The sequence below is a fragment of the Thamnophis elegans genome, chromosome Z (genome assembly GCF_009769535.1).
Source record: "Thamnophis elegans isolate rThaEle1 chromosome Z, rThaEle1.pri, whole genome shotgun sequence".
Lineage (NCBI taxonomy): Eukaryota > Metazoa > Chordata > Lepidosauria > Squamata > Colubridae > Thamnophis > Thamnophis elegans.
Genome location: NC_045558.1, coordinates 39,237,180 through 39,246,781, shown reverse-complemented (window position 1 = coordinate 39,246,781; position 9,602 = coordinate 39,237,180).

Below are 9,602 nucleotides of genomic sequence, written 5' to 3'. Positions count from 1 at the left end.
CTGTAATGGTTTTAATCTTGGAATGGAAAAATAATAAGTTATGTCTCTGGAAAAATCAATCTAAAACCTTATGATAAGTTCACTAACAATGCAATCTTATACATATCTACTCAGAACTCCCATTAAATTCACCAAAGCTTACTTATGAATGGGTACATAGGATTATAGGCTAACAAGTTTACTATTCAATTCTTAAAATGCAATACTTTGGGAATAAGAATTAATGATTTATCTTAATCTGTAATTACTAACAATTGAGATAGGGAAATCTGAGGAATTCTGAGATAAAGTAAAATTAATTCAGGTTTGCCCCATAACAAAACATTAAAGCATTTTTTAAAAATTAAAAATGTTAACCAGCTTGTTCTTTAGAAAGCCATTCATTCTATTCCTTTTCTCAATTCATCTCTTCCTCTGTTAACCATAGTTAAAGCAGATTTACTGTATATTTCAATCATTACGGATCTAATTAGTTGTTTTCTGGCTTCCCTATAATGGCTGATGATGCTATGAATAAATTGTGAATTGAGTTAATTAATATATAGGTTTATAAACTATTCAGGTCCTTGGAATAAAGTGAAGATTTAAGAATAAATTTAAGTGTCAAAGTCAACAAAAAGCTCCTTTGGCTCCCAAATACACATGCTAAGAAGAAAAATGGCTAAACACATTGTTTAGACATTAATTTTTTTCCAGAAAAAGAGCTCTGAATTTCCAGTTCATAAAGTATTGAACTCTAGGGTTGTTTCTCTGAAATAATTTTCAGACAATAGATGAATTATCAGTCAACCTTTTGAATACATTTAGATTTTTCTAGAAATAAAAAAAAGATGGTTGGTTTTAAATTCTTATATTTTCTACAAAAATGATGAAATTTCTACTTAGAATCCCAAAATTTATTGATTCCTATAAGTCACAATAAAATGCAAGTTACTACCACTGACTTTGGACTATTAACATTCTATAAAAAGGTCTTTATTGAAGCTTAGCGATGCTTATTTTCTTATTTGGTATACTTTATTATATAAAATTTTAGAGGCCACCCAGCTCGAATTTACATTTTAAAGGCAGGAAGTAATAAAAATTAATCATGAACATCCCCAAGAGAAAACATATATTATCCCCAATTTTTTAATGCAATTTATTTTCATTGGCATCAGATGAGTTCATTAGCAATAAAAACAACTTCTCTATCTGATCACAAAACTAGAAAACAATTGACACACCAATTATTTCTTCTAAAATAATTTAAAAGGGCTTTACACCAAGGTAAGTTGCATAAGACTGCTTTAACAACATATTCAACCCAAATAAATGTTATTTTTACTTACCTAGTTTGATTGTATTAAACCTGAAATAGAGAAACAGCATCATTTAGGTTGTAATGACAGTTAACAGAGATCACATTGCTAATTAACTGTAACACGTTAGGAATGGTTTTTAACCTTAGGGAAGAGACTTACAAAATGCCTACATATTTATTAACAATGGCAAAGAATTACAATTTGATGTAATGCTTCCGGTCAGAGAAAAGAGTCCATGCTCTTATAACCATGATGGCGAACCTATGGTATGTGTGCCAGAGGTGGCATGCAGAACCCTGCATGCCTGCCATCACCAGTTGCTCTTCTGGTTTCCGGAGTGCACATGCACATCACCCAGCTGGTTTTCGCATATGCCAGAGTTCCGGAAAGATCAGCTGGCGAGTGCACCTGCATGCACCAGCCACCTGGTATTCGGGTTTCCAGTGTTCTGGCATGCACAAAGACTAGCTGGCTGGCGCACATGCGTGCACCAGAAACCCAAAGAACCAGTGTTTGGGTTTCTGGTGCTCCAGCGCACACATGCTCATACATCCGTGCATGTTCCGGTTTGGCAGTCGGTGCTGAAAACATTAGCCATCACTGTTCTATAACATATGGCAGGCAATGGACCATATTCAGGATGAAACCTAGCCTATAGTGTGTTCCTGAATATTGGAGGTTAATGGAATATTAGTTTTTAGAAAATCTCTGGAAAACATCTTGCTTGCTAAAAAATAACTAAAATATCAAATATGTTTATAAAATAAAAAAATGAATAAAATTAGTTCCTTTGTTACATTCATATTGGTAATACATAAAGTTTTTGTGTATTTTCTGTCTCAAAATGCTAGAAAATTGTTTCTTTCTAATTGTGTTTAGTGAGTAGTTCCATAGATCCACTAAAAGCGAAGACTTGGGGCTACATGAAGTCCTGGAAATATGGGTTGCCTTCCACATCATATTTTACGCATATAATATAAGGAAAAAAGATTGAAGATTTATAAGGAAAGTCACTCCATTTCTCTGGATGAGCAATAGAATCATACATTTCTCCTTAACTTTAACATTCTTCAAAGACCAATAAGTTCTGCAATTCCATTGGCCTCACGAGTGGAACAGATTATTCTTTCTGGCAGGAAAGAAAGAAGTTAAACAGTTTCAGCTAAGTAATAGGTGGTCACTAAAAGGATCCATGTTAATGTTTCTCTTGCCATAAGAATCTTCCTAGGAGGCAGAAAACACAATGCATTTAAACCCATAGTTCCAGATTTGCATATCTAGTTTTATATGGGTGAGAAAGTTACTTTGTAAAATGCCAATTGATCTTTAAAAAAAAATTGTGTAGTTCCTTTTGAACTCAGGCAGTTAAGTTTTTTTAAAGAAACCATTTAGTAGATCAAAGGACAAAATTCCTTACATATTGAAATGTGTGACTGCCTTGCTGCGTTCTTTGTATATATGCAGGAAAGTTACTGGTGCACATTATTATTATAGTTGGTTTCATACTTAGCCAGTTCTTTAGAATGAATTTGTCATTTTTATTTGCCTATTGATCTCTTTTCAAGGATCTGGGATAGACAGATGTTGTTTGATGGTATGAAAAGTATCAATCGCAGGATGAAAACTGCTTCAAGTAAAATTGCCTTTTGCAATTGACTAATGATGATTTTTGTCAATACCAGTTGTGTTGAAGGATACTCTTGTTTTGGGATTCAACCCACAGGGCCTATTAATATTGGTATAATCTTTGCTTTCTTTTGCAACAGTCATCCTACTTCTATTTGCAGATCTCTGTGTTTTGTGATTTTTTTTACAATTCTTTCTCTTCTTTTCTGCGGTCTCGAGGTACTGCCACATCCACTACCCAGACTTATTATTATTCCATTTTTATCCCACATTTATTTTTATACAGAGCATCAACTCAAGGTGGCTACATTACCACCTTTTATTTTCTCCACAACAATAATCTTGTGAGGTGAATTGAGAGACAGGGACTGACTCAAAGTTACCCGGCTAGCTTTCTTATCTAAAAGAAGTCCAGAACTCACAGATGGCAGAGACTTCAAATCTAAGCCCAAAATATTTTCATAAATGATTGTGATCGTAAATACTGACTTAGAAATCTGGCTATGGTAGGCTAAATATGGATTCTGGAGTAAGACCCACCGATTTCAATACACATGACTTCAAGTATGTATGCAGACACTTGTGACATTGTATATAATACATGTTCTATCTCTTACTGCTATCTTCCAAGTATGATTTCAAAAAATTATTAATGTATTAACTGTAGTTATGAAATTTCATCTCTTTGAAACTGTAGGGCACTTTACTGTTCTTGATATAAATGTGTAATTTATTTAGAGTGTAAGTGCTAAATTTTAATAATTTATAAAATTAAGTATATATAATACACCATGAAAATATAAACAAAATTATGTTCATGACATTAAAATTTATGTCACGAAAAATAGAAAATCCATTTCAGAGATCTTTGAAACTGCAAGTATTACTATTCAGGCAAAGAAGCAACAATGCAGTTTACATGCAAAGGCTTGTAACAGTTGTCTAATGAAGGGTGAACAAGCTCACTGACAAAAAAAATGAGGGTAGGGCTGGTGGGGGAGGCAATACTCCCAGATATTTTCCTGTCCCAGAAGCCACAGAAAGAGAACAGACAGCTGTAGCCATCCTGATATTGGGCCACATTACTGAAAGAAATGACAGATGTAGAGCCATCCTTTCAAAGCAAGCAAAAAGTCCTCTCTGTCACACAAAGAAGATTGACAGCTTCAGAGCCCAATTTCTTTGTGTAGAAAGCCAGCTGCTTCTTTAGCCGTTGCAAAGCACTAAGCAGTATTAGCAAATAGGCAAAGCTACCCATCCCTAGGAAATTGCTTACTCACAAGAAACCTTTAAAAAAATCAGTATTTCTGCTTCTTAGTAGCACTGAAAGCAAACTTAATGCTGGTACTTTTTCAGTGACAGGTCAACTGGCAAATGAGAATAAAGGCACAGACTTGTTTCATCAACACTTTGAAAACTATTTTTTAGATATGCTTTTGTACAAATGAGATTCCTAACTAGGGATGTCAAACTGCTTTATAGATATGCAAATGAGCTAATTAACTATCAGGACCAGTTTCCATAATATACTGGAATCTCTCCCAGGGACCACTAGAAAGTGGCTTAAGGATACAGAATTATATTTCTTCCTTAAATAGGAACAATTTATAAAATTGTGCGTTCAGTGTAATACATTGTGTATAGGTAAGGGATGACACTTCAATTTGAAGTGTAGTTCCTAACTTAAATTTTTTAAGACAAAATATTTTACAAGCAAAAATCCTCCTAGGATGATGGGAGACCAGTACTACATTGTTAGCAAAAAGTCATAGTGGCGTAATAGTGACTTTTGGTCAGCACTAAAGTTCAGAATAAGAAATACTATATGATATATAAAATCATAAGGAGGGATGCCTATTATTCCACCAAAGCATGCTTATATGTTATATATCAGCACTAGAAGACTATAAATAAATTTGATTTTGATCATCTTATATTCCATTTCAAAAGATCAGCAAAAAAAAAAAATACCTAGACCTATCGAAGTTTGAAATTTGTAAAAAAGAAAGAGGGAGGGAGATAGAAAAGAAGGAAGGAGAGTGAAACAAACAAACAAACAGCTAGCTAGCCTTAATGTGGAGAAAGGGGAGGAAGAGAAAGAAACACTCAAACCTGCCCATAAAGATTCACATAATGCTGAGAACCTGAGAGATTGATAGATAAAACTGACAGCCATTTGAGAGGGAATGAAAGTAGTGGCTAGAAAAGGAGGGGAAGATGAAATACAGAGATATAAAAGGCTCAAAGGGAATCATCTCATTATCTTGATAGGCTATTTCTTAGTATACCACATGTTAAAATATTTACAAAGAAACAATTGCACGTGTAAAAATCCATTATTGATTTGAGCTGGCTTGCACAGTACTGTACACTATCTACCTCATGTCTTAATTCATGAATTTTTAAAAAAATATTAGCAATAAAAAAGTCCTGCTTTACGCATGCAATGGGAAATGTGGCACAACTCATTCTTTGGATATGAATGGAGAAGATTTCACAAGCGCAAACAGTCCATATGGCCCTGTTCATCCAACACATAGCTGATGGGAACTCATCATCATTCATCATTAATGGTGGGGTACTATTTTGCCATGCAGATTCCAAAATAGAATTAATTGAACCAGCCAATTAATCATGAGGTTAGTTCTAGATCCAACCAGATCTATGTTTCTTTGGGACTAAAATCAGGTGTATAAGTAGCATTGTCCTCAAAGCAATGGGGCTTCCCAATGTGGAAAGAGCTCAGGCACCAAGATTTCTCAGGTTGCAACTATTGTGTGTGGTCAAGGGAACGTCTCCCCTATTGCTGCCAATGTCTCAGGTCTATGTCTCATAAGGGTTTAGGAAGAGAAGAAGACAGCAGCCAATTATGAGGCCTGGGAAAGTATTCTAGCTGCTTCTACCGGTATGTCCCACTTACAGGCAATCTATTGCAGCAGCACAATGGTGACAGTGATTTACTCATCAGTAGTACTCATGTGTCTGGGAAGAAGAAACAAAAGGAATTCATGGCAAAAAGGTGGTTGGGTCTACCTGCCGTTTTTCACTAATAATTATGCTATACAAAGTACATTTCCATTTTCTTATTTGTCCCTTATGTGGAATATTTACCTGCAGGTAACTGTTCCTTCCAACAACCACAACTAAAATCAACCCTAAGCATATCCTAATCCTACATGAAGCTACATGAAGTCCGAGATCATCATGAGAATTGAGCTGGGCACCAACTCTGTGTGAAGTTTTATCCTTTGACTTGGAAAATACTGCCTTACTCAAGATGAATAAAACTAGAGTATTTTTTCTTAAAACTAAAGTAAATTTTTCCAATTTTTCAATGTTATTTTTTTAGTACACATGTGCATGCGCATACATGCACATCACAACTTTCAATGCAATTGTAATTCCTAATAAACAGTCAGGTCCCAAAACTTTGGTATATAATTCAACAACATATTAATATATTCAATATTTAAAGATTTACCCATAAAGATACCAAATCATTACATTGCTGTATCATTTGGGTCAATGAATCTTTAAAAACTTTATACCTCTAATGAAGATAATCTGATGTGGGTTCTTTCCTCTCCTTTAAGAAGGCTAATATATTTGATATTTAAACATATACAATTTTTGCTGAAAATTTTTAACCTAAAACCTGTTGATACAGTATCATTTTAGTATTTTTAATTAATAGAGCATTGAGACATTTCAGTTCTTTTATGCACATATGCAATGTCCCCAAAATGCCCACCTTAAAAATGTTTTGTTAGAGATTTGTAATAGGCTCAATTGTGTCATGGATTCCATTAAATAAGAGAGCATCTCAGGTGTCTTTAAAGCAACCAATGCCCATCTTGAGCCTATCTTCCATGACTGCAATTTATTCTGATTTCCTTATGCAAAACATATTGGGTTGTGAATAACCATAATCAGGAAGAAACATCACTTGGTTAATAATTAGGATATTCTAAAGGAAAAATAGTAATGAAATGTTATGAAAAATACTGTACTTGCCAGGCCAGTTATCTGCCCCTATATCATAATAAAAATAGAAACTTTACAAAGGATGCTGAAGTATATAACATCACAGTTCTCAAAAAGAAATTAGAAAAATTTCCAGTTGTAGTAAGTGGGCACTCTTAGTCTTTGGATGGCATTTCCTATTTTGCAAAGGACATAAAATGTAATTTAAGTATCCTTGCAGACATATCTTTGTAAGCCATTGTAGGGACTGAAGATGCTGATGCCTCTGACAATGTATTTTCTCGGGAGAATAGCAGTGTTTCATTCTTTGGTTAATAGGAATTGGAATGAAAAAATGTTGATATCTCAGAGAAGCCTGTCTGTTAGATGCTAACAAAGGTATATAACTGATGTTACTTTTGTTGTTGCTTTCTTTGAGATCTTCTGAGATGAGTAAAATAGGGATGACTTGCCTGAAGCTGTTTTCTTCTAAGACTCACTATTTCTGTTGAGCTAGTCTGCACTGAGTGTTTCCAAATTGCTTCTTTGGTGAGGGGAACTGGAAAGATTAACAAAGTGCCCTTTGAAGTCAAAAGATGCCTTTTCTTTGGCTGCCCTGGACCTTGAGTGAGCAGCCCATAAAGCCAAAGCAATTTCACACCTAAAAGGCTGCCAATAGTCTCCCATCTTTAAGAATTTGTTTCACTCTAGGCATTTCCTGGAGTCAGAAGGAGTTGCTTGGAGCTGCAAAGTTTGTTAATAAATAAGTCATGATAGTAGTATGGATGTTTCTTAAAAAACTAAAGTATGGTATGTTGTAAAAAGAAGAAATAGTAATGCTTTATAAATCCTAATTCTGTACATGGTACTAAGCACAACCAATTCATTATGGCCTAGTACATTGTCTGAACCAGACCCTAGGAGGCCACCCTTCTGCAAATACATTATAATATAGGGTAGCAACAGTTAAATTTATCTGTTTGTGCAGACCTCTCTGCCTCCTGCTCTGGAGAAATCCCTGCTACTGTCTACTAATTCAGTGCAAGTTTCTGCAGGATGACTGGGCATCAGTTAAATCCAGTCACATCCCATTTCTCTATAAATGCCTAAAAAAGAGTTATGCTGCTAGACAATTCTGGGACTTGTTATCATGGCACATACCAAGATTAGACTGGGGATGGGAATCTAGTTGTCTACAATCCTGCACATATTTACTGAGAAGAAAATCCCAGTGTGTTCTATGGGATTGTGTGCATAGGATTGCAGCCCAGAAAAGAAAAAGATAGAATGACTAGTATGCCCATTTAGTCAAGCTTTAATTGGCAACTAGATGTGAATAAAAAACATGTAGGTCCTAAAAGCTCCTGTTGAATTCTAGATCCCATAATAATATTGTAACATAGCATGCTCCTGAAAATAAAGGAATCAGATCAACTGGAAAACAGGGATAGGAGGGAATATCAAGAGATTTGCATCACAATAAAGGGTTGTCTTTGTTACACTTGGATTGTTGTTAATCCCATTTCTGAATCAAGGCTGGGAATTTAAAGAATTAAAACAAGAATAGTTTCACCATACTGGAGCAGTTTGCAATGTTATTTTATTTTTGAAAGATGGAAAAGATCAGGACCTTTCTCAGTCAATGGAAACTGTAGAAACCCTTTAAAGTCCTTGAATTATGTGAATTTAGAGTGTTTGGAAAGCATGTTCAAACAAATGTGCTAACTTCAGTGGAGCTCATTTCCATATGAATAGTTTGGACTGGAACTCCAGGAAACTTGGTTATCTTTTTTTAAAGAGTTTAAAAGTTCAACAAGCTAACCTGAAAACTACATCCACTTGTTTAGAAAATCTTCAGTACAATAACTGATTTATAAAATCCTTCCTTTCTGTCTAAACAGCATTGGTAAAGGCTCACAATAAAATAAGGAATATACATTTAAAATGTCAAATAGTTACAAATTACAAAGTTACACTAAGAACATATTTCTTTTTATATTTATATACCACTTGTAATTTCTTAGGCCCCAAGGTGTAGTGCATGTTTCTTTTCTCCCAAAATTTCCTTGTCGCAGCAACTCTATAAGAGGTCGATTTAAGTTTGAGAGGTAGTCACTGGTTATGGTAAAAAGCAACTTGTTGATTACTATCTTGGCAGCGCCCAGTATTTTATAGGTATAACTCTTAAACTGAAGCCCCACCTATTCATGAAGAAGATTGTAGCATCTATTTCTCCTTATATATTTTATCTAGGCCATTACTAAATTCCTATCGGAATCGATATTGCTGGGTTATGTAATTCCAATATTTGGAATCATTCCTGCATCATTTCGATTCTGTTAAACATTATTACTGTACCTTTCTTCGTCTCGAGGCACATTATAAAAGCACCTTTCGTTATTTAAAAGTACTGCGCTCCCATTACAGGACCAGGACTCTCCATTGGGATAACCGTGATCGAGGCAGGGGTCAAGATTTCCGTCTTAAGAAGCGAAGTTTGGTCGGCCAGGCTACGCTCCAGGGCTGCACCTGCCTATAGAGGGACTTGGCATTTGCCCAGGGCGATGGAATAGGTCGGATGATGGCCGGACCGATTCAATAAGCCTAGTGGGGACGGGAGCACCTTCGCAGAACAGCCCTGAAGCGGCAGCGGCGCTGTTCTCGGGGAACGGCTTGAGCGAACAAGCCCAGGACACAAGCGCAGCTATA